The following is a 25403-nucleotide window of genomic DNA, read 5'->3' on the forward strand; positions in this document are numbered from 1 at the left end:
TCCACAAACCCAGCCGAACAAAGAATAATAGGGGGAAAACACCAATACAAGGAGGGAAACTATACCCTGGAAAAAGCAGGATAATAACCTTCTTTCATCAAACCCAAAAGAAGATAACCACACAAGTATAAAATTAACATCAAAAATGATAGGAAGCAACAATCACTATTCCTTAATATCTCTTAACATCAATGGACTCAATGCCCCAATAAAAAGACATAGACTAACAGACTGGATACATAAACAGGACCCTACATTTTGCTGTATACAGGAAACACATCTCAGTGTCAAAGACAAAAACTACCTTAGAGTAAAAGGCTGGAAGACAATTCTACAAGCAAATGGTCTCAGGAAACAAGCCAGAGTTGCCATTCTAATATCAGAAAATATTGACTTTCAACCTAAAGTCATCAAAAGAGACACTGAGGGACACTTCTTGCTGGTCAAAGGAAAAATACAACAAGAAGAACTCTCAATCCTGAACATCTATACTCCAAATGCAAGGGCACCATCATTCATAAAAGAAACTTTACTAAAGCTCAAAGCACACATTGCACCTAACACAATAATTGTGGGTGACTTCAACACCCCACTCTCCTCAATGGAACAATCAGGAAAACAGAAACTAAACAGGGAAACAATGAAACTAATTGAAGCTTTGAACCAATTGGAGTTAACAGATATATACAGAACTTTTCATCCCAAAGCATAAGAATATACCTTTTTCTCAGCACCTCATGGTACCTTCTCCAAAATTGATCATATAGATGGTCACAAGACAGACCTCAACAAATATAAGAAGATTGAAATAATCCAATGCCTCCTATCAGATCACTATGGAGTAAAAGTGGTCTTTAATAACAACAAAGACAACAGAAAGCCCACATACAGATGGAAACTGAGCAATACTCTACTCAATGATGATACCTTGGTCAAGGAAGAAATAAAGAATGAAATCAAAGACTTTTTAGAATTTAATGAAAATGAAGGCACAACATACCCAAATTTATGGGACAAAATGAAAGCAGTGCTAAGAGGAAAACTCATAGCTTTGAGTGCCTCCAAAAAGAAATTGGATGGAAAAAAAGATAGTCTTTCCAACAAATGGTGCTGGTTCAATTGGAGGTCAGCACGCATAAAAATGTGAATTGATCCATCCTTATCTCCTTGTACTAAGTTCAACTCCAAGTGGATCAAGGACCTCCATGTAAAACCAGACACACTGAAACTCATAGAAAAGAAACTGGATAAGACCCTTTGGGAGGACATGGGTACAGGGGAAAAGTTCCCAAACAGAACACCAATAGCTTATGCTCTAAGATCAAGAATTGACAAATGGAACCTCATAAAATTACAAAGTTTCTGTAAGGCAACGGACACTGTCAAAAGGACAAAATGTCAACCAACAGACTGGGAAAGGATCTTCACCAACCTTAAATCTGACAGAGGGCTAATATCTAATATATACAAAGAACTCAAGAAGTTAGACTCCAGAGAAACAAATAACCCTATTAAAAAGTGGGGTACAGAGCTAAACAAAGAATTTTCACGGGAAGAACTTTGGATGGTTGAGAAGCACCTTAAGAAATGTTCAACATCATTAGCCATTAGGGAAATGCAAATCAAAACAACCCTGAGATTTCACCTTACACCACTCAGAATGGCTAAGGTCAAAAACTCAGGAGACAGCAGGTGTTGGCGAAGATGTGGAGAAAGAGGAACACTCCTCCACTGCTGGTGGGATTGCAAGATGGTACAACCACTTTGGAAATCAGTCTGGCGGTTCCTCAGAAATCTGGGCATGACACTTCCTGAGGACCCTGCTATACCACTCCTGGGCATATACCCAGAAGATTTCCCTGGCATGCAATAAGGACACATGCTTCACTATGTTCATAGCAGCCCTATTTGTAATAGCCAGAAGCTGGAAAGAACCCAGGTGTCCCTCAATGGAGGAATGGATACAAAAATGTGGTATATTTAGACAATGGAGTACTATTCAGCCATTAGAAACAATGAATTCATGAAATTCTCAGACAAAGGGATGGAGCTGGAGAACATCATACTAAGTAAGGCAACCCAGTCTCAAAAGATCAATCATGGTATGGACTCACTGATAAGTGGATATTCGCCTAGAAACTTGGAATACCCAAGACATAATCCACATAGTAAATGATGTACAAGAGGAATGGAGGAGTGGCCCTGGTTCTGGAAAGACTCAGTGCATCAGTATAGGGGAATACAAAACACGGAAGTGCAAAGGGGTATTTGGGGGAATAGGGAGAGGGAAGAGGGCTTATGGGACTTTCAGGGAGTGGGGAGCCAGAAAAGGAGATATCATTTGAAATGTAATAAAAATATATCAAATTAATAAAATAAAAATAAAAAAGAATTTTGTCATGCATCTAGCACTCAAATATTGACTTTACTTTTTCCTGTGGTAAATTTGAGTAGACTGTTGAATTAAATCCATTTCTGAAATTAAAAAAAAATGAACACTGGGACCTAAACTAATACACAAGAATTTCATAATTAGTCCAAACTATTTTCAGGAACCATAAATAATTATGTTCAATTGGGCATGGAGGTACATGTTTGTAATACTACTGTTGCAGCCTGTTTGATCACATTAGGGACCCTGAAATTATTTTGTTTACTGGCAAAACTTGTTTCTAGTTGTGGTATAGCTCAGCCTTAGCACACACCTTTAATCCCTCTGGCTGGAATGTAGACATGCCCTTAGTACACACCTTTGATCCCAAACAATGGAGGTAAAGTTAGTTTTAAGGAGGAAGCACCAGTGTTTGAAAGTGGTATCTAATTGAGAAACAGACAAAGTGATGATGAGAGAAATATTTGACAGAATAGGACATGCCCAACTCTCATGAGAAGAGAGAGAAATGAGAGGCTACTTAAGAGAGCAGTGCAGAGAGAGAAAATAGAGGATGGATGTAGTTTTATCAAGCTAGTTATAGAAAGGTAGGTTGCAGAGAGAGAACAAGCTAGACACAGGTGAAGACAGAATGAGCCAGAGAATGCAGACCCAGATTAGAACACAGTCCCAAAGTTAGTTTGAAGCCAAGCAGAACAATTCAGTCAGAGGCTGAGAGAAGCCAAATTGAATCAGTTATGGTATAGAGGGACAACTAAATTGAAACAGCCAGCCAAAACTCAGAAAGAACTAGAAAGGGTGAGCTTCTTCAGCAGTCAGTCTCAGATGCTGAAAATATTCTAGGCCTAGATTAGATTGTATAAAGGGTAAAAGCATCTAGAACTAGGCCTAGGTTAGGAGACTGAGGCAGTAAGCCTCTGAGATAACCATTAGTACAGGAAAATAAAAAATTCTTTCACATACTAACACTTTGGATACATGGATAGTAGATTGGTATAGCTAGCATGGGTAGCCTATGCTTTATAACAAGACTGACTAAATACAAAATTCACAAATTTAAAAACCAGTCTATTCTTTCCACAAGAGCCATGAAATAAAAAAAACCTCAGTACCAGTCACAAAAAACCTCCTTTTGAATAGTTGGTCAAGGTTGTCCAAGTGATACCCAAAATAATACAGATTATCAAACAGCTCTTCTCTGCCTCTCAAGGGTTTAAGGGTAAGACTGTGTTGCTGATTGTATCATACATTTAGGACACAAGACTCAGATGATTTGAGCTGGATCTGACCTGAGAAACTTTTACCAGCAATCTAGCTTCCATGGTTCCCTGGCAGGAGATAAAAGCAAATACCCAGCTGTTATAGCTATGAACCACAGAAATAATCATCATGGCAAGCTATGCATAAAGGTGCAAAACATGGTACTTACATATCAATGGTAATCCCTAGCAATTTATTTGAACTCCCTCAATAGAGAAAAATCATTTGTGGTACTGTAAATGCAGGCAGTTTTCTGAATCTTTGAAAATAACCTACTACTGCTACTTTGCTAAACTAGCTTAATTCCCAACTACATTCTAAATTTTATACTTACATACATTGATAAGTGTAGTTATCACTCCCATTTTTTTTTGAGACAGTGTTTCTCTGTATAGCCCTGGCTGTCCTGGAACTCACTCTGTAGACCAGGCTGGCCTCAAACTCAGAAATCTGCCTGCCTCTGCCTCCCAGAGTGCTGGGATTACAGGTGTGCACCACCGCCCCCCGGCTAATCACCTGCATTTAAAAGGTCAGAAGACCTCAGAAAATGGAAAAATCTGCCATGCTCGTGGATTGGCAGGATTAATATAGTTAAAATGGCCATCTTGCCAAAAGCGATCTACAGATTCAATGCAATCCCCATCAAAATCCCAACTCAGTTCGTCACAGAGTTAGAAAAAGCAATTCTCAAATTCATCTGGAATAACAAGAAACCCAGGATAGCTAAAACTATTCTCAACAACAAAAGAAATTCTGGGGCAATCAGTATCCCTGACTTCAAGCAATACTACAGAGCAATAGTGTTAAAAACTGCATGATATTGGCACAGTGACAGACAAGTGGACCAATGGAATAGAATTGAAGACCCAGAAATGAATCCACACACCTATGGTCACTTGATCTTCGACAAAGGAGCCAAAAACATCCAGTGGAAAAAAGACAGCCTTTTCAACAAATGGTGCTGGTTCAATTGGAGGTCAGCATGCAGAAGAATGCGAATTGATCCATTCTTATCTCCATGTACTAAACTTCACTCCAAGTGGACCAAGGACTTCCATGTAAAACCAGACACACTGAAACTAATAGAAAAGAAACTCGGGAAGACCCTTGAGGACATGGGCACAGGGGAAAAGTTCTTGAAGAAATCACCAATAGCTTATGCTCAAGATCAAGAATTGACTAATGGGACATCATAAAATTACAAAGTTTCTGTAAGGCAAAGGACACTGTTAAAAGGACAAAACAGCAACCATCAAATTGGGAAAGGATATTCACCAACCCTACATCTGATAGAGGGCTAATATCCAATATATATCACGAACTCAAGAAGTTAGACCCCAGGGAACCAAATAACCCTATTAAAAATGGGGTACAGATCTAAACTAAGAATTCTCACCTGAAGAAATTCAGATGGCCGAGAGGCACCTTAAGAAGTGCTCAACATCATTAATCATTAAGGAAATGCAAATCAAAAGAACCCTGAGATTTCACCTTACACCAGTCAGAATGGCTAAGGTCAAAAACTCAGGAGACAGCAGGTATTGGCTAGGATGTGGAGAAAGAGGAACACTCCTCCACTGCTGGTGGGGCTGTAAGATGATACAACCACTGTGGAAAGCAGTCTGGAGGTTCCTCAGAAAACTGGACATGAGACTTCCAGAGGACCCTGCTATACCTCTCCTGGGCATATACCCAAAGGATTCACCGGCATGCAATAAAGACACATGCTCCATTATGTTCATAGCAGCCTTATTTATAATAGCCAGAAGCTGGAAAGAACCCAGATGCCCCTCAAAGGAGGGATGGATACAGAAAATGTGATATATTTACACAATGGAATACTACTCAGCAATTAGAAACAATGAATTCACAAATTTTTTATGCAAATGGTTTGATCTGGAAAATATCATCCTAAGTGAGGCAACCCAATCACAAAAGAATACACATGGAATGCAATCTCTTATAAGTGGGTATTACTTAGCCCAGAAGCCCTGAATACCCAAGGCACACATTGCATAAAAAATGACTCCCATGAAGAAGTATGGAAAGGGTCCTGATCCTGGAAAGGATTGATCTAGCATTGGAGGGGAATATAAGGACAGAGAAAAAGGAGGGAGGTGATTGGAGAAGGGATGGAGAGAAGAAGGTTTATGGGACATATGGGGAGGGGGGATCGGGGAAAGGGGAAATCATTTGGAATGTAAACAAAGAATATAGAAAATAAAAATATTAAAAAAATAATAATAAAATAAAAGGTCATTATTTAGAGCAAATGGAGACTGTTACAGAAAATCATAGCTACACAATGCAAAGCTCAGCAGACCATGGGGAGCTCAACCCTAATAAATACACCTAAATCACAACTCCTGCATTAGTGGAACATCTTGGAAAAAGAGGCAAGAAAGATTATAAGAGCCAGAATACAAGAAAGTCTTCTGTGAACTACATATGTAGCAATAATTATCACCGAAAAAGAAGCTATTAACGTGAGAAGGCACATGGGGGAGTTTCAGTGAGGGTGAGTAGGAGGAGATGAAAGGGGAAAAGGAGCAGGGAAGTGATATCATTTCATTTCCATTAAAATATATTTTAAAAATAATTCAAATAAAGTAAAATCAGCCATGAAGTTGAGAGAGAAAGACAGAGCAAGGGGGAAATGGGAGGGGTTGGAGGTAGAAGTGGGGAGAAATGATGTAATTATAGTTTAATCTCAAAAAATACTATATTATATATATATTTATCTATTATATTATATAAAACATATTAACTGATTCACTTTATATCCTGATCACAGCTTTCCCTCCCTCCTCTCTTCCTAGTCCCTCTCTCTAACTTTCCTTACACCCCATCCTTCAGTTCTTCCTTTCCTCAGAAATGAGATATCCAATAAACATCAAGACGTCTTGGTATAAAGTTGCAGTAGGACTAGGCACACCTTCTATTAAGGCTAGACAAGTCAGGGGAAAGGGATCCAGAGACAAGCAGCAGAGTGAGAGACAGCCTCTGCTCCTGCTGTTAGGGGTCCCACATGAAGACTGAGATGCACAACTGTTAAATATGTGCCTAAGTCCATCCCAGGCATGCACTCTGGTTGGAGGTTCAGTCTCTGTGAGTCCCTGTGGACCCAGGTTAATTGTTTTTTTAGAATTTCTTGTGGAGTCCTGGTCTTCTATGAATACTTCAATCCTTTCTCCATCTCTTCCACAGGATTCCACAAGCTTTACCTGACTGTGAGTCTCTACATCTATCTTCCTCAGTTGTTGGGTGAAGCTTCTCAAATGACAGCGATGCTAATTACCTGCCTTCAAGACACAAACATTAATTGTATCAGGAGTGGACCTGTGGACCATAAGGAAAATGGAGCTCTGACAGAGTGCGGTAAAGTACATATCTGCTGGGTTCTGTGGTATCTCAGCAGGTGGGTTATTGGGGCAGGGGTCTCACCTGTGTCCCAGATTACAGCAAGTCTCCTAGTCAGAGCTGATGGGGTGGTGGGGGCAGCAAGCATCTCCCCAAGTGTAGATGGAGATGTGGACCAGAAGAGAGACAGAACTCTGACAGGAGGTTTCTGATGTTATGTCTCCCTTTTCATTCTGGATTTTATTAAACTGGATACTGGCTCAGTGCTCTCTGGTTAGTCTTGCTAAGGGTTTATCAATCTTGTTGATTTTCTCAAAGGACCAGCTCCTGGTTTTGTTGATTCTGTGTATAATTCTTTTTTGTTTCTACTTAATTAATTTCAGCCCTAAGTTTGATGATTTCCTGATGTCTACTCCTCTTAAGTGTATTTTCTTCTTTTTGTTCTAGAGCTTTCAGGTGTGTTGTCAAGCTGCTAGTGTAAACTATCTTCAGTTTCTTTTTGGAGGCACTTAAGAGTTTTCCTCTTAGCACTGCTTTCATTGTATCCCATAAGTTTTGGTATGATGTTCCTTCATTTTCATTAAATTCTAAAAAGTCTTTAATTTCTTTATTTCTTCCTTGACCAAGTTATCATTGAGTAGAGCGTTGTTCAGTTTCCATGCATATGTGGCATTTCTTTTGGTTTTGTTGCTATTTAAGACCAGCCTTAGTCCATGGTGATCTGATAAAATGCATGGGATTAAATCATTCTTCTTGTGTATGTTGAGGCCTTTTGGAGAAGGTACCATGTGGTACTGAGGAGAAGGTATATTCTTTTGTTTTAGAATGAAATGTTCTATAAATATCTGTTAAATCCATTTGGTTCATAACTTCTGTTAGTTTTAATGTGTCTCTGTTTAGTTTTTTTCCATGATCTGTCCATTGATGAGAATGTAGTGTTGAAGTCTCTCACTATTATTGTGTGAGGTACAATGTGTTCTTTGAGCTTTAGTAAAGTTTCTTTTATGAGTGTGGGTGCCCTTGCATTTGGAGCAAAGATTAAGAGTTCAGGATTAAGAGTTCATCTTGTTATATCTTTCCTTTGACTAATATGAAGTGTCCTTCCTTATCTTTTTTGATAACTTTTGATTGAAAGTCAATTTTATTTGATATTAGAATGGCTACTCCAGCTTGTTTCTTAGGACCATTTGCTTGGAAAATTGTTTTCCAGCCTTTTATTCTGAGGTAGTGTCTGTCTTTGTCACTGAGGTTCATTTCCTGTATGCAGCAAAATGCTGGGTCTTGTTTCGTATCTGTAACAGACTATCGTAACATAGTCTGTTAGTCTATATCTTTTTATTGGGGAATTGAGTCCATTGATGTTAAGAGATATTAAGAAATAGTGATTGTTCCTTCACGTTATTTTTGATTTTAGAGGTGGAATTACATTTGTGTGGCTATCTTCTTTTGGGTTTGTTGAAAAATGGTTACTTTCTTGATTTTTCTATGGTGTAGTTTCCCTCCTTGTGTTGGAGTTTTCCATCTATTATCTTTTGTAGGGCTGGATTTGTGGAAAGATATTGTATAAATTTTGTTTTGTCGTGGAATATCTTGGTTTCTCCATCTGTGGGAATTGAGAAATTTGCTGGGTATAGTGGCCTGGGCTGGCATTTGTGTTCTGTTAAGGTCTGTATGACATTTGCCCTGGATCTTCTAGCTTTCATAGTCTCTGGTGAGAAGTCCCCATTCTGATAGTTCTGCCTTTATATGTTACTTGACTTTTTTCCCTTACTGCTTTTTATATTCTTTCTTTGTTTTATGAATTTCATGTTTTGATTATTATGTAACAGGAGGGATTTCTTTTCTGGTGGTCCAGTTTGTTTGGAGTTCTGTAGGCTTCTTGTGTGTATGTTCATGGGCATCTGTTTCTTTAGGTTAGGGAAGTTTTCTTCTATAATTTGGTTGAAGATGTTTACTGGTCCTTTAAGTTAGGAATCTTCACTCTTGACTATACCTATTATCCTTACGTTTGGTCTTCTCATTGTATCCTGGATTTCCTGGATGTTTTGGGTTTGGAGCTTTTTGCTTTTTCATTGACTGTTGTGTCAATGTTTTCTATGGTATCTTCAGAACCTGAGATTTTCTCTTCTATCTCTTGGATTCTGTTGACGATGCTTGCATCTATGACTCCTGATCTCTTTCCTAGGTTTTCTCCAGGGCTCTCTCCCTTTTTCATTTCTTTATTGTTATATTTCCATTTTAGATTCTGGATGGTTTTGTTCAATTCCTGCACTTGTTTGTTTGTGTTCTCCTATAATTCTTTAAGGGATTTTTGTGTTTCCTCTTTAAGGGCTTCTATTTGTTTACCTGTGTTCTCTTGTATTTATTTAAGGGAGTTATTTATGTCTGTCTTAAAGTCCTCTATCATCATCATTAGAAGTGGTTTTAGATCCAAATCTTGCTTTTCCAGTGTGATGGTGTATCCAGGACTTGCTATAGTGGGAGAACTAGGTTCTGATGATGACAAGTAACCTTGATTTTGTTGCTTACGTTCTTGTGCCCATCTTGACATCTGGTTTTCTCTATTGCTACCTGGTCTTGCTGTCTCTGACTGGAGACTGTCCCTCCTGTGATCCTAGCTGTGTCAGAACTCCTCAGAGCACAGCCGTCTCTGTGATCCTGTGATTCTGTGATCCTGAGATCCTGGGTGTGTCAGAGCTCCAGGGAGTCAAGCTGCCTCTGCAATCCTGAAATCCTGGTCTGACCAAGCTCCTGAGATCTTGTTATCCTATTATCCTGGGTGTGTTAGAGCACCTGAGAGTTAAGCTTCCCCTGGGTGTTGTGGGACTGGGTGCGGAGCTAGCGCCCAAGGTTTGCTCAGGGCACCAGCTCAGACCGGAAGGAACCCATGCCTCTGGTTTGGCAAAGGTTCCTGTGTCCCTGGATCCTGCTGGTCCCTCCCAGTTACTCCCAGTGTTGGGGCAGATATTGTTGCCTCCTCACCTATGATCCTACACATGTTAGAGCACCTAGGAATTGAGCTTTCTCTGGGTGTTGTGGGACTGGGTGTGGAGCTAGTGCCTAAGGTCTGCTCAGGGAACCAACTCAGACAGGAAGGCAGGTCTTTTTCTTTAGATTGGGAATTTTTTTTCTACTGTAATTTTGTTAAAGATGTTTTCTGGGCCTTTGGGCTGGGAATCTTCCCCCTTCTATTTCTATGATTCTTATCTTAATCTTTTCATAATGTCCCAAATTTCCTGGTTGTTTTGTGTTATGAACATTTTAGAATTTGCATTTACTTTGACCCATGTATCGATTTCTTCCATTGTATTTTCTATGCTTGAGATTCTTTCTTCCATCCCTTGTATTCTATAGGTGATGCTGATATCTGTATTTCCTATTCTCTTCCCTAGGTTTTTCATCTCCAGGATTGCCTCAGTTTGTGCTTTCTTTATTGCTTCTATTTCCGTTTTCAGGTGTTGGACGGTTTTATACATTTCCTTCACCTGTTTGATTGTATTTTTCTGTATTTCTTTATAATTATTTGCATCCTCTTTTCATGCCTCTATGTGTTTAAATATATTTTCCTGTATTTCTTTAAGGGATTTAGTCTTTTTTCTTTAAAGACCTCTATTATCTTCATAATATTGGATTTAAGATCATTTTCTTGTGCTTTAGCTTTCTTAGGATATCTAGGGTTTGTGTAGCAGGCAAAATAGCTAGCCTCTGGTGGTTCCTTACTGCCCTGGATCTTGGTGATTTTGTTCTTATGCTGTCCTTTAGGCATCTGGTTTTCCCTGGTGTTGGCTGGGTGGACCTAGTGGCAACAGAACTTTGCTTAAACGCAGGTGGAGCTGTGAGCCATACAATGGAGGTCAGGGTTATGCATTGTGCTGGCTGTGCCTCTGGAGGACCCCACTGGCAAGTTGTTTGTGTGCCAATATTCCAAGCTGGTAGTTCTTGGGGACCCTGCAGTGTTCCACAAGGAAGCAGAACTCTCTTGGTGTTCTAAAAGGCCCCTCAGGACTAAAAGGCGAGCCCAGAGCTAGACAGTGAAAGTCTAGAGACTGCACATAACTTACCTCTGCCTCATGTACCCCAGGGAGACCTAACTGGGAAGGAACTTGTGGGCAGAGTTCCAAGGTGCTTAGTCTTGGGGGTCCCAAAAGTCTCCATGGGGGAACTGGATGCTCCTCAATTCCATTTTTTAAAGGAGTAATTTTTTACTGATTAATTTTTATTTTATGTACTTTGGTGGATTTTGCCTGCATGTGTGTCTGTGTGAGGGTGTTAGTTCCCCTATAACAGGAGGTACAGAATTTTGAACTGCTATGTGAGTGCATGGAATTAAAACTAGGTCCTCTGGAAGAGCAGCCAATGTTCTTAAACACTGAGCCATGTCTCAAGTATGAAAATTTACCTTTTGGTGTTCTTTTGTTGTTGTTGTTGCTGTTGTTGTTATTGTAGTTGTTGACACAGTTTACCTTTTATAATCCCGCTTGGCCTGGAACTCATGATTTAAACACTAGGCTTACCTGGAATTCAGAGTTCTTCCAGCCTTTGTCTCCCCAGCCTCAATTCTAGTTTTATACTTCTCAATAGTAAGGACAAATTAAACATGTTAAAATGAACAGAACTGGGTCAAATATGCCTCCAAAATAATCTCATCTCCAGAGGTAATTCTAATGAATATAGCTTAGAAAGAAAGTAATATCCTAGCAACCTTAAGATTTGACACTGCAGTTAAGAGTGCTCTTGGAGTGGGAACAATCATTTCTTTGGGCATTAAGGTCCCACAGAGCCTACCTTAGCAGCTTTTCAGTGGCAGGAGCTGTAAGTAGTCTTGGATTTTCTGTTGAAACCTGTCAGTCTCAACATGTTAGTTTTCCTTGGTACTATGCCACTGTTTTGTATCAAATATGATACTGTATCAAAATTTAATCAAACCAAAGAATTAAGGTAATAACATAGATGTCTTTTAGTTCAAGGGAGCTGGTACCATGCATAGTTGATTGAGTGGTAGTTTTTAAAGCTAGAAAAAAGAAGAGAGGAGGGGAAAGAAAAAATAGGTTTCTCCATGAACCAGAAGACTGATTAAGTTAGGCTGGCTAGTAAGCATGTTTCAAGAACTTTCCTGTCTCCAGTGTTCTGCTGTTTGAACTCTTTGTCCTTAGTTGGTGGCACTGTTTGTAGAGGTTTAGGAAAGGCAGCTTTGCTGGAGGGAACATTTCACGTAGAGAAATATTTAATAGTTGTATAGACTTGTCCTATTTCTACTTAACCCTCTCTGTGCTGGCAATTGTGCTTGCCACTCAAGATGGGAGCACTCAGCTCCCTGTTCTAGCCACTATGCCTGCTCCTATGCTGCTCCATACCTGCCATGTATCTCTGAATCTACAAGCCAAAATAAACTTTTCCTTGTCTAATTTCCTTTTAGTTCTGGTATTTTATCAAAGCAACTGAGAAATAACTACTACAACACCATTTCTTTAGTTCCTGAATACAGACACAAACTACCATTCTTTTTTACATAGGAAAGGGGGAACAATCTCATGTTTTCTCCACATTGTACCAACAGCCATCTCTCTAGCCATAGTGATTGATATTCTCAGTTATAACCTTCACTATATCTCAAATGAACTACAATCCAGTAAAGAAGAGTACAGTTGTGAACCAGATCTTAAGTCTGAAAGACACAAGCTCTTGATCCAGATTTTGGGATGGGATGACACATTGGTCTTCATCCAGATCAACAGACACTTTTAATTCAGATCTTAAAACGCATTTTAAATCTGGGTCATTCATTCTGATGGAGGCCTATATAATGATAATTGAAGAATGAATGGTTTGTTCTTTGCCTGCTTACACTTATGCCCTTACTTGCCAGCAGATCTACTGGATCCTACTTCTTCAGGACTCCAGCTTATCCAGAAGACCAGCTGAAAGACCTCATGGGACTGAGCAACTAAGATTCTTGAACTTCCATTCACAGGTGGCCATTGTGTTAGTTGGACTATAGCCAGTAAGTCATTCCAATAAATTCCATATATATATATATATATATATATATATATATATATATATGATTCTAAAAAATCCAAGTAATGATAAAAATAATTAATTCAAAGGCTATGGTTATAGGTCAGTTGTAGATTTGTAGATCATTACCCTGCAAGCCTTAGGTTCAATTCCCAGTACCATATAAACCAAGTGTGATGGCCCAGTTGTGCTGGAAGATAACAAATCAGAAAGGATAACTAAAAAGATAAAAATTCTTCCATTTAGTTTTTAGAATATACAGTATGCTTTTGATATGTATAGTTATGCTGATATGCAATGGTACAGCTGAATGTGCATTACCATTTATTAGTCTTTTAAATATCTAAGTACATAATAATCCAAGAAACAGAACTATTAGTAAGTGACAGAGCACAGAATAAAATATGGGTACATTATTTTTATAGGGCCCAGTGTGAGGTAGAAGAGCAAAAGAGGTCTAGAAATGATAGAACTACCTTTCCTTCTCATAAATCTAACCTATACAAAGTGTACAAAAACAACGAATCAAAAAAAGAAAAGAAAAAAGAAAACAATGAATAAAAAAGTCTCATCTTATGAAGGCCATACTAACTTTTAGGAACTCATGGGAGTAATCCTTTAGCATATGATATTATTGAGAATCAACTCTAGGCTCCATAGTCTTTGGGGTCTAGTTTGAATGAAGGCAGACAAGACATTAAAAGTCTTACAGACAAAACAGAATAATAATGAGGTGTTGTCAGGGATGAGGCCATGGTTGAAGGGGCTCTTGTAGAGGAAAACATTCTCATGGGGTAAGAATGGAAGATTGCCAAAGAGATCATTGTGGAAGAAAATATTCTCATGGCTAAGAATGAGCAATATTCATAGACCATCAGCTAATCTCCATGTTCAGGCAACCTTTATACTATTTTCTACCATCTCTATGGCAGATAGTTTTCCTAAGGGGTATTTTTTGATCATATAATTGACAGGTCCTTGTTTTATTAACTCTTAAGGAAGGAGACAAAATTAACTTTTTGCTCTTTACCAGAAAGCATCCTGATAAATAATAATAATAATAATAATAATCTTAATTTTCTTTCCTGGAAGTTCAGTAAAGCAAGACTCCACACAGGGCCAGAGATACAACTCATATCCCATTCTTTTGGCCAATATCATACAACACAGAGTAGTATAAAGATATCTCCACAGTTAAGAAAACTTGTTGCTCTAATAGATGACCTGAGTTCTATTTCCAGTATCCACATGGCTTCTTGCAACCATAAATAACTCCAATTTTAGGGGATCTGGTGCCTTCTTCTGTCCTTCTCTGATATCAGATATGCATACAGTACACATACAAACGTGTAGGTAAATCACTCACGCATATAAGATAAAATTAAATCTTTAAAAAATGATTAAAGATGGAAAAGTACTAATAATTTATAAAAATAGCTATGTTTGTCACTGAACAGATGCCTCATCAATTAAGTTGCTCTTCCCAGAGGATCTCTTTGGATTCCAGAACCCACATGGGATCTTACAGATGTCTGAAAGCCCACTTGGAGGGCATCTGAAGCCTTCTTTTGGTCCCCAGGGTATTTTACAAATATGGTGCATAGACATATATGTAGGCAAAATATTCATACACATAATAATAGCATTTTTAAATAGCTATATTTTACCAGAAGGAATCACACTTCACTTAAATAGGTCTCAAAAAAGTCCTGCACCCTGCTCCCTCCTCTCTTGTGACTAATCTGATACTATCCTTCCCATGGTGTTTTGAATCTTGGAAAGGCAAACTGGTGATACATTCTCCATTAAAATAAGTGTGTTATCAAAGACACAAAGTTAGAAGTCCAAAGGTCCAGTGAGGGTTCTATACTCATTGTGATTTTCAAGCTTGCTAATCTCTAGCTAGCTATAAAACCCTAGGATGACTCATGAAGTCTAAGAGGACACAGGTTCTCTTCTTAATTTTTCCAGTTGAGATAGTCTATGGATAAAATGAAGGAATAAAATTTTATCTATATGGTTCTTTTGTCTCTGGAACATTTTCTGAATTGTTTCTTTAAATGCCTATGACCGAATAATGTTTAATGCCAGTATTCATATTTCCAAAATATATAATACACAAAATACACATGAAGCTAAAGGGTAGTGTGCCCCTAATGCTGTAATGTTTGAAGAAGCTATTAAACTGTGAATCATTCCCTCAAACAAGTATTTTATAACATTTCATCTTTGATTTGTTCTTGGAAGCCACTGAAATTCTTTAAGGGTATTTTTACACACGAGTTTTTTATCTTTATTTTTTCAGTGGTAATTATAATGTTTGTGAATCAGTTGTCATATGCAAATTAATGAATAAAGTTCTAAGCCTTTTTATCTCATATCTTTTTATCTCATATCTAAATTGGCTCCATTCTTTCTTTATACACAAATGAAAATGTTTTGAGTGTGTGAACATTGCACATTCATACAGTTTCCTTATTGTGGTGGTTACCAGATTCACTTCACACAAATGCATCTAATTTCTGCCAAGTTTTGCATATTGAAAATGTAACCATGAATAGGTAATCTTTCTCAGACTCATCATCAATTTGCAATGAAGAATTTCACATAAAGTTATTTATATAGAGCAATATTCCCCTTATTCATAGTGGACATGTTTCAGCCAAAATATCCTCAGTGAATTTGTGCAACTAGTAGTACCCAACATTTTGCTATACATGATACTTATAATAAAGTTAACTTTCTACATTAGGCACAATTAGCAACATAAAAAACACTTATAAAACTATGTTGCGATCACTAGGTACCATAACACCCTGAGTCTTAGATTTCTGGTGGTGCAAACCGCTAGGGGTCTGCCTGCACTCAGGAACTGAGCACCTAGGCGGCTTTTGTCTGCCAGCCCGCCAAGCTCGGGAAGCTGTGGAAGGAGAGAAGCCCCGCAGCCATTTTGCTGTCTGCAGGGAGACAGAGGGATCACTAGGTACTGGAACACCCTGAGCCTTAGATTTCTGGTGGTGCAAACCGTCAGGGGTCTGCCTGCACTCAGGAACTGAGCACATAGGCAGCTTTTGTCTGCCAGCCCGCCGGGCTCGGGAAGCTGTGGAAGGAGAGAAGCCCCGCAGCCATATTTGCTGTCTGCAGGGACACAGAAGGATCACTAGGTACTGTAACACCCTGAGCCTTAGATTTCTGGTGGTGCAAACCGCCAGGGGTCTGCCTGCACTCAGGAACTGAGCACATAGGCAGCTTTTGTATGCCAGCCCGCCAAGCTCTGGAAGCTGTGGAAGGAGAGACTGTACCACCCTGAGTCTTAGATTTCTGGTGGTGCAAACTGCCAGGGGTCTGCCTGCACTCAGGAACTGAGCACCTAGGCGGCTTTTGTCTGCCAGCCCGCCGGGCTCCAGAAGCTGTGGAATATAGAGAAGCCCCGCAGCCATTTTTGCTGTCTGCAGGGACACAGAGGGATCACTAGGTACCATAACACCCTGAGCCTTAGATTTCTGGTGGTGCAAACCGCCAGGGGTCTGCCTGCACTCAGGAACTGAGCACATAGGCGGTTCATCTGCAAGCCAGTCCATCGTAGGACCTGCGTCCTATGTGAGAATCAACAGAGGGAGTGACTCCCACCACAACTTCTTCCCTCCATAATAGAGCAGACAGAGAACACCTGGTTGACCTTGACAAGCTAAGTATAGCATTGCTTGAGGCAAGATTGAGAAGGGCTCCAAAGGTACAAAAGAGGAAGCCAGAATATCAATAATCTGTGCCAGAAGAAACCCAGTCATCCAGTGTTGCAGAAATAACCTTAAAGATCCACAGTAGGTTGAAGCTCCAGCCAGTGACAATAAGACCATCTAACTCCTGGGAGAACCAGATGGCTAAAGGCAAACGTAGGAACATTACTAACAGACACCAAGGCATTATGGCAGGATCTAACCCAATTCTCCAACATTATCAAGTCCTGGACACCCTGACACACCAGAAAAACAAGATTTGGATTTAAACTCACTGGTCATGATGCTAGTACAGGAACACATGAAGGACATACTTAAAGAAATTCAGGAGAAAATGGATCAAAAATTAGAAGCCCTTACAAGGGAAACACAAAAATCATTGAAAGAAATTCAGGAGAATACAAAAGCCAATAAGGAGGAAACGCAAAAATCACTTAAAGAAATACAGGAGAACCTTGATCAACAGGCAGAAGTCATGAAAGAGGAAACACAAAAATCGCTTAAAGAATTAGGGGAAAACACAAACAAGCAAATGACAGAACTGAGCAAAAATTTTCAGGATCTAAAAACAGAAGTAGAAACAACTAAGAAAGCACAAAGGGAGACAACTTTGGAGATAGAAAACCTTGGGAAGAAATCAGGGACCATAGATGCAAATATCAACAACAGAATACAAGAGATAGAAGAAAGAATCTCAGATGCCGAAGATACCATAGAAACCATGGACTCAACAGTTAAAGAAAATGCAAAATGCAAAAAGCTTGTAACCCAAAATATCCAGGAAATCCAGGACACAATGAGAAAGCCAAATCTAAGTATCATAGGTATTGATGAGAGTGAAGATTTACAACTTAAAGGGCCAGCAAATATCTTCAACAAAATTATGGAAGAAAACTTCCCTAACCTAAAAAGAGAGATGCCCATGAATATACAAGAAGCCTACAGAACTCCAAACAGACTGGACCAGAACAGAAATACCTCCCGTCACATAATAATCAAAACCCCAAATGTACTAAACAAAGAAAGAATACTTAGGGCAGTAAGAGAAAAAGGGCAAGTAACATATAAAGGAAGACCTATCAGAATCACACCAGATTTCTCACCAGAGACCATGAAAGCTAGAAGATCCTGGGAGGAGCTCATGCAGACTCTAAGAGAACACAAATGCCAGCCGAGACTACTATACCCAGCGAAACTCTCAATTACTATAGATGGAGAAACCAAGATATTCCACGACAAAACCAAATTTACACAATATCTTTCTACAAACCCAGCCCTACAAAGGTTAATAGGGGGAAAGCACCAGTACAATGAGGGAAACTATACACTGGCAAGAGCAGGATATTAAGCTTCTTTCATCAAACCCAAAGAGGATAACCACACACATATAAAATTAAAATAAAAAATGTTAGGGAGCAATAACCACTACTCATTGATATTTCTTAACATCAATGGACTCAATTCCCTAATAAAAAGACATAGACTAACAGAATGGTTATGTAAACAGGACCCTACATTTTGCTGCTTACAGGAAACACACCTCAATGTCAAAGACAAAAACTACCTTAGAGTAAAAGGCTGGAAGACAATTCTACAAGCAAATGGTCCCAGGAAACAAGCCGGAGTTGCCATTCTAATTTCAGATAAAATTGACTTTCAACCTAAAGTCATCAAAAGAGACATGGAAGGTCACTACTTGCTGGTCAAAGGAAAAATCCAACAAGAAGAACTCTCGATGCTGAACATCTATGCTCCAAATACAAGGGCGCCCTCATTCATAAAAGAAACTTTACTAAAGCTCAAAGTACACATTGCACCTAACACAATAATTGTGGGTGACTTCAACACTCCACTTTCACCAATGGACCGATCAGGAAAATAGAAACTAAACAGGGAAACAATGAAACTAATTGAAGCTTTGAACCAATTGGAGTTAACAGATATATATAGAACTTTTTATCCCAAAGCAAATGAATATACCTTTTTCTCAGCACCTCATAGTACCTTCTCCAAAATAGATCATATAGTTGGTCACAAGACAGACCTCAACAAATATAAGAAGATTGAAATAATCCCATGCCTCCTATCAGATCACTATGGAGTAAAAGTGATCTTTAGTAACAGTATAAACAACAGAAAGCCCACATACACATGGAAACTGAATAATACTCTACTCAATGATACCTTGGTCAAGGAAGAAATAAAGAAAGAAATCAAAGATTTCTTAGAATTTAATGAAAATGAAGGCACAACATACACAAATCTATGGGACACTTTGAAAGCAGTGCTAAGAGGAAAACTCATAGCTTTGAGTGCCTTCAAAAAGAAATTCGAGAGAGCTTACACTAGAAGATTAAAGGAACAACGGAAAACCCTGGAACAAGAAGAAGCTAATTCACCCAGGAGGAGGAGAAGACAGGAAATCATCAAACTCAGGGCTGAAATCAATCAAGTAGAAACCAAAAGAACCATACAAAGAATCAACAAGACCAAAAGCTGGTTCTTTGAAAAAATCAACAAGATAGATAAACCCTTAGCCAGACTAACCAAAGGGCACAGAGAAAGTATCCAAATTAACAAAATTAGGAATGGAAACGGAGATATCACAACAGAAACCGAGGAAATTCAAAAAATCATCAGATCCTACTACAAAAACCTGTACTCAACACAACAGGAGAATCTGGAGGAAATGGACATTTTCTTAGACAGATACCAATTACCAAAATTAAACCAGGATCAAATCGACCATCTAAACAGACCCATAACCCCTAAAGAAATAGAAGGGGTCATAGATAGGCTTCCAACCAAAAAAAGCACAGGACCAGATGGTTTCAGTGCAGAAATCTATCAGACCTTCAAAGAAGACTTAACACCAATACTCTTCAAACCTTTCCACCAAATAGAAACAGAAGGAACACTACCCAACTCCTTCTTCGAAGCCACTATTACGCTGATACCAAAACCACACAAAGACCCAACTAAGAAAGAGAATTTCAGGCCAATTTCCCTTATGAATATCGATGCAAAAATACTAAATAAAATTCTTGCCCACCGAATCCAAGAACACATCAAAACGATCATCCACCATGATCAAGTAGGCTTCATTCCAGGGATGCAGGGATGGTTCAATATACGGAAATCCATAAATGCTATCCACTACATAAACAAACTCAAAGAAAAAAACCACATGATCATTTCATTAGATGCTGAAAAGGCATTTGACAAAATTCAGCATCCTTTCATGCTAAAAGTCTTGGAAAGGACAGGAATTCAAGGCCCATATCTAAACATAGTAAAAGCAATATACAGCAAACCGGTAGCCAACATCAAACTAAATGTAGAGAAACTTGAAGTAATCCCACTAAAATCAGGGACTAGACAAGGCTGCCCCCTCTCTCCATATCTTTTCAATATAGTTCTTGAAGTCCTAGCTAGAGCAATTAGACAACAGAAGGAAGTCAAAGGGATACAAATTGGAAAGGAACAAGTCAAATTATCACTATTTGCAGATGATATGATCGTATACTTAAGTGATCCTAAAAACTCTACTAGAGAACTCCTACAGCTGATAAACAACTTCAGCAAAGTGGCTGGCTATAAAATTAATGCAAGCAAATCAGTAGCCTTTATATATTCAAAGGATAAGCAGACTGAGAAAGAAATTAGGGAAATGACACCCTTCACAATAGCTACAAACAACATAAAGTATCTTGGGGTGACTCTAACCAAACAAGTGAAAGACCTATATGACAAGAACTTCAGATCTCTGAAGAAGGAAATCAAAGAAGATCTCAGGAAATGGAAAAACCTTCCATGCTCGTGGATTGGCAGGATTAATATAGTTAAAATGGCCATCTTGCCAAAAACAATCTACAGATTCAATGCTATTCCCATAAAAATCCCAACCCAGTTCTTCATAGAGCTAGAAAGAGCAATTCTCAAATTCATCTGGAATAGCAAAAAACCCAGGATAGCTAAAACTATTCTCAACAGTAAAAGAACTTCAGGGGGATTCAATATCCCAGACTTTAAACTCTACTACAGAGCAATAGTGATAAAAACTGTATGGTATTGCTACAATATCAGGCAAGCAGATCAATGCAATAGGATTGAAGACCCAGAAATGAACCAACACACCTATGGTCACTTGATCTTCGACAAAGGGGCTGAAAGCATCCAGTGGAAAAAAGATAGTCTTTTCAACAAATGGTGCTGGTTCAATTGGAGGTCAGCATGCAGAAGAATGCGCATCGATCCATTCTTATCTCCTTGTACCAAGCTTAACTCCAAATGGATCAAGGACCTCCACATAAAACCTGACACACTGAAACTAATTGAAAAAAAAACTGGGGAAGACCCTAGAGGACATGGGAACAGGGGAAAAGTTCCTGAATAGAACACCAATAGCTTATGCTCTAAGATCAAGAACTGACAAATGGGACCTCATAAAACTACAAAGTTTCTGTAAGGCAAAGGACACTGTCAAAAGGACAAAACGTCAACCAACAGACTGAGAAAGAATCTTCTCCAACCCTAAATCCGACAGAGGGCTAATATCTAATATATACAAAGAACTCAAGAAAGTAGAACCCAGAGATCCAAATAACCCCATTAAAAAGTGGGGTACGGAGCTAAACAACGAATTTTCACATGAAGAACTTCGGAGAGCTGAGAAACACCTTAAGAAATGTTCAACATCATTAATTATTAGGGAAATGCAAATCAAAACAACCCTGAGATTTCACCTCACACCAGTCAGAATGGCTAAGGTCAAAAATTCATGAGACAGCAGGTGTTGGCGAGGATGTGGAGAAAGAGGAACACTCCTCCACTGCTGGTGGGATTGCAAGATGGTGCAACCAATTTGGAAATCAGTCTGGGGGTTCCTCAGAAAACTGGGCATGTCACTTCCTGAGGACCCTGTTATACCACTACTGGGCATATATCCAGAGGATTCTTCAGCATGCAATAAGGACACATGCTCCACTATGTTCATAGCAGCCCTATTTGTAATAGCCAGAAGCTGGAAAGTACCTAGATGTCCTTCAACGGAGGAATGGATACAAAAAATGTGGTATATTTATACAATGGAGTACTATTCAGCCATTAGAAACAATGAATTCATGAAATTCTTAGACAAATGGATGGAGCTGGAGAACATCATACTAAGTGAGGTAACCCAGTCTCAAAAGATCAATCATGGTGTGCACTCACTGATAAGTGGATATTAGCCTAGAAACTTTGAATACCCAGGACATAATCCACAAATTAAATGATGTCCAAAAAGAATGGAGGAGTGGGCCCTGGTTCTGGAAAGACTCGGTGCAAGAGTATAGGGGAATTCCAGAACAGGGAAGTGGGAAGGGGTAAATGGAAGAATAGGGGAACGGAAGAGGGTTTATGGGACTTGCGGGGAGTGGGGACCCAGAAAAGGGGAAATCATTTGCAATGTAAATTAAAATAAATAAAAAAAACTATGTTGTAATATAACTCTATAAAAGCAAGTTTGTTCTGAATATCTGAACTTACTCGTATCTGTATTTATCTGTATGTACACTTCATATTCAGATGTTAAATATCATGATGGTTACATGGTGATATGAGGTAAATAACGTAGGCAATGTGATTTAGCATTAGACTAAGGGTTTCTTGACCACAAACACTGTTACACTTCATTGGTAAGAGAGAGGGCTAAGTGACCGAGGGCTGTTTAGTATATACAGTATGGCCACCCTGGACAAGAACATGATTCATATTCAGAGTAGGATAAATTGTTTATTTCTGAAATTTACAATTTAATATTTTTACAACTTTGGCCAGCTAACTAGCTCAGTGGGTAACATCACTTACCACCAAGTTGGAGAACCTGCATTCAATCCAAGAACCCACATGTTAGAAGAAGAAAACCAAAAAATAAAAAATAAAATAAAAAAAAGAAGAAAATCGATTCCCACAAGTTGTTCTCAGACTTCCATGGATACACACTGCAGCAAGTACACATGTACACAAATGAACACACAATAAATATATGAATAAATATTTTCAGAAGTTGCTGGCTTTAGAAAATTTAAAACAGAAAGAGAAGCCTCAGATAGATTACTATATAATAAATATATTTTTATATATAATATGTCTATATCCATACATGAACACATATGTTTGTATGTCCTATAATATAATGTAAAATTCATTTCTCTTTGTAAATTCCTTATACATTCTTTATAGTTCTAAAAACATGTAGCAGAATATGAGTTTTTCTCCTTCCTTGGGCTATGGAAAATGAAAACTTGATCTTTTTAACTCCTTAAGTATAAGAAATGGTCATCTCTGTAGGGGGAAATGAAGTAGGCAAAAAGAGCATGAATAAAGAAGTAAAGTGCACAGTGGCTAGAGGCTGATAAAATTATGGAGCTGTATCACAGCAGGACATCATCTGATTGATCAAAGAGTGCAGACATAAGACCACCCTAAAATGGCTGCAAACAATATTGCCCACTGAGATAATTGCTAACTGACCTTTGCTTCTGTATAATGACATCTCCATATCATTAGCTTTGCAAAATTGCCAGCTGGCTTTACATACCCAACTCTATGAAAAAGGCCAGGAAACTCCACTTTGGATAGAAAAGAGAAACAAACTTTATTCCCAGAAAATCATGTTATAACTGTCTCCTAAGAGGCCCGGCCAGAGCCTGACAAATACAGAGATGGATGCTCAAAGGCAACCATTGGACCGAGCATGGGGTCCCCAATGGAGGAGTTAGGGGAAGGACTGAAGGAGCTGAAGGGGTTTGCAGCCCCATAGGAAAACAACAATATCAACCAACCAGACCTGTCCCCCAGAGCTCCCAGGAACTAAACCACCAACCAAAGAGTACACATGGAGGGACCCATGACTCCACCTGCATATGTAGCAAAGGATGGACTTGTTGGACATCAATGAGAGGAGAGGTCCTTGGTCCTGTAAAGGCTGGATTCCCCAGTGTAGGGGAATGCCAGGGTTGGGAGGGGGGATAGGAGAGTGGTGTTCTGGAGGGGAAACTGGGAAAGGGGATAATATTTGAAATATAAATACACAAAATATGACCTATTCCCAGAAATCCCCATCTTGACTACTAAGTTATTCTATCCTCCATTAAAGTTTGTCCCCATGAAATAAGAGATCTAAAAATTCCAGTGCTTTATTTCTCTCTAGGAACAAAAGAGCCTACTCACTCACTCATCATTGAGTGTGTACTTATGCATTTTCCTTATTTACTTAACTACCCTCAACTTTGCTTTAAAAATATTTCTACTTCCTATCTTACAACACCCCATGATTCCTGGCACAGTTAATTTTGGTGGTTAACTTACTAGGATTTAGAATTGCCACAGCAATATATCTCTACAGTTGTCTATAAGGTATTATCTGGATTAGGTTGATTGGAGTAAAAGGATCCACTTGACTATAGCAAGCACACAGGTTGTGGTCTAGAGTGATTAAAAGAGAGTGAGGAAGCTGAGCACCAGCATTCATCTCTCTCCACTTCCTGATTGCAGATGTGACATGATCAGCTGCCTCAAGGTCCTGCTACCATACCTTCCCTATCTTAATGGGCTTGGAATTATTACCCAAAATAAACTTTTCCTTCCTTAAGAAGCTTTATCAGGTATTTTGTCTCAACAATGTGACAAACAACTAATACAGTCCTTTGAATTACAGCTTTGCTATAAATTAAACAATCTCAAAAATCCTCAAAGAATCTCAACAATATTCGTTTCTTGACCAAACACTTGGCAACTTCTGGTCTACTGTTGCAACCCCAGATGTGGTTTCTGTGTGGGATATGGGTCAAGGAAGAAGCTCTATTTGGAGCAAGTCTTTTTAATGTCAGAATGATAACATTCATTTTTCAGAATAAAAAAAAAATCTGTCTTTTCTTTTTTTCTTTTTTTATTATATATTTTTATTTTCTATATTCTTTGTTTACATTCCAAATGATTCCCCCTTTCCCAGTTCCCCCCTGCCCATATGTCCCATAAACCTTCTCTCCACCCATTCTCCAATCACCTCTCTCCTTTTTCTCTGTCCTTATATTCCCCTCCAATGCTAGATCAAGCCTTTCCATGATCAGGACCCTCTCCTTACTTCTTCATGGGAGTCATTTGATATGTGATTTGTGCCTTGGATATTCAGAGCTTCTGGGCTAATTAATATCCACTTATCAGAGATTGCATTCCATGTGTATTCTTTTGTGACTAGGTTAACTCACTTAGGATATTTTCCAGATCCAACCATTTGCCTAAAAATTTCATGAATTCATTGTTTTTAATTGCTGAGTAGTATTCCATTGTGTAAATATACCACATTTTCTGTATCCATTCCTCCTTTGAGGGACATCTGGGTTCTTTCTAGCTTCTGGCTATTATAAATAAGGCTGCTATGAACATAATGGAGCATGTGCCTTTATTGCATGCTGGGGAATCCTTTGGGTATATGCCCAGGAGAGGTATAGCAGGGTCCTCCGGAAGTGTCATGTCCAGTTTTCTGAGGAACCGCCAGACTGATTTCCAAAGTGGTTGTACCATCTTACAGCCCCACCAGCAGTGGAGGAGTGTTCCTCTTTCTCCACATCTTTGCCAACACCTGCTGTCTC

The sequence above is a fragment of the Apodemus sylvaticus genome, chromosome X (assembly GCF_947179515.1).
Source record: "Apodemus sylvaticus chromosome X, mApoSyl1.1, whole genome shotgun sequence".
In the NCBI taxonomy this organism is placed as follows: Eukaryota; Metazoa; Chordata; class Mammalia; order Rodentia; family Muridae; genus Apodemus; species Apodemus sylvaticus.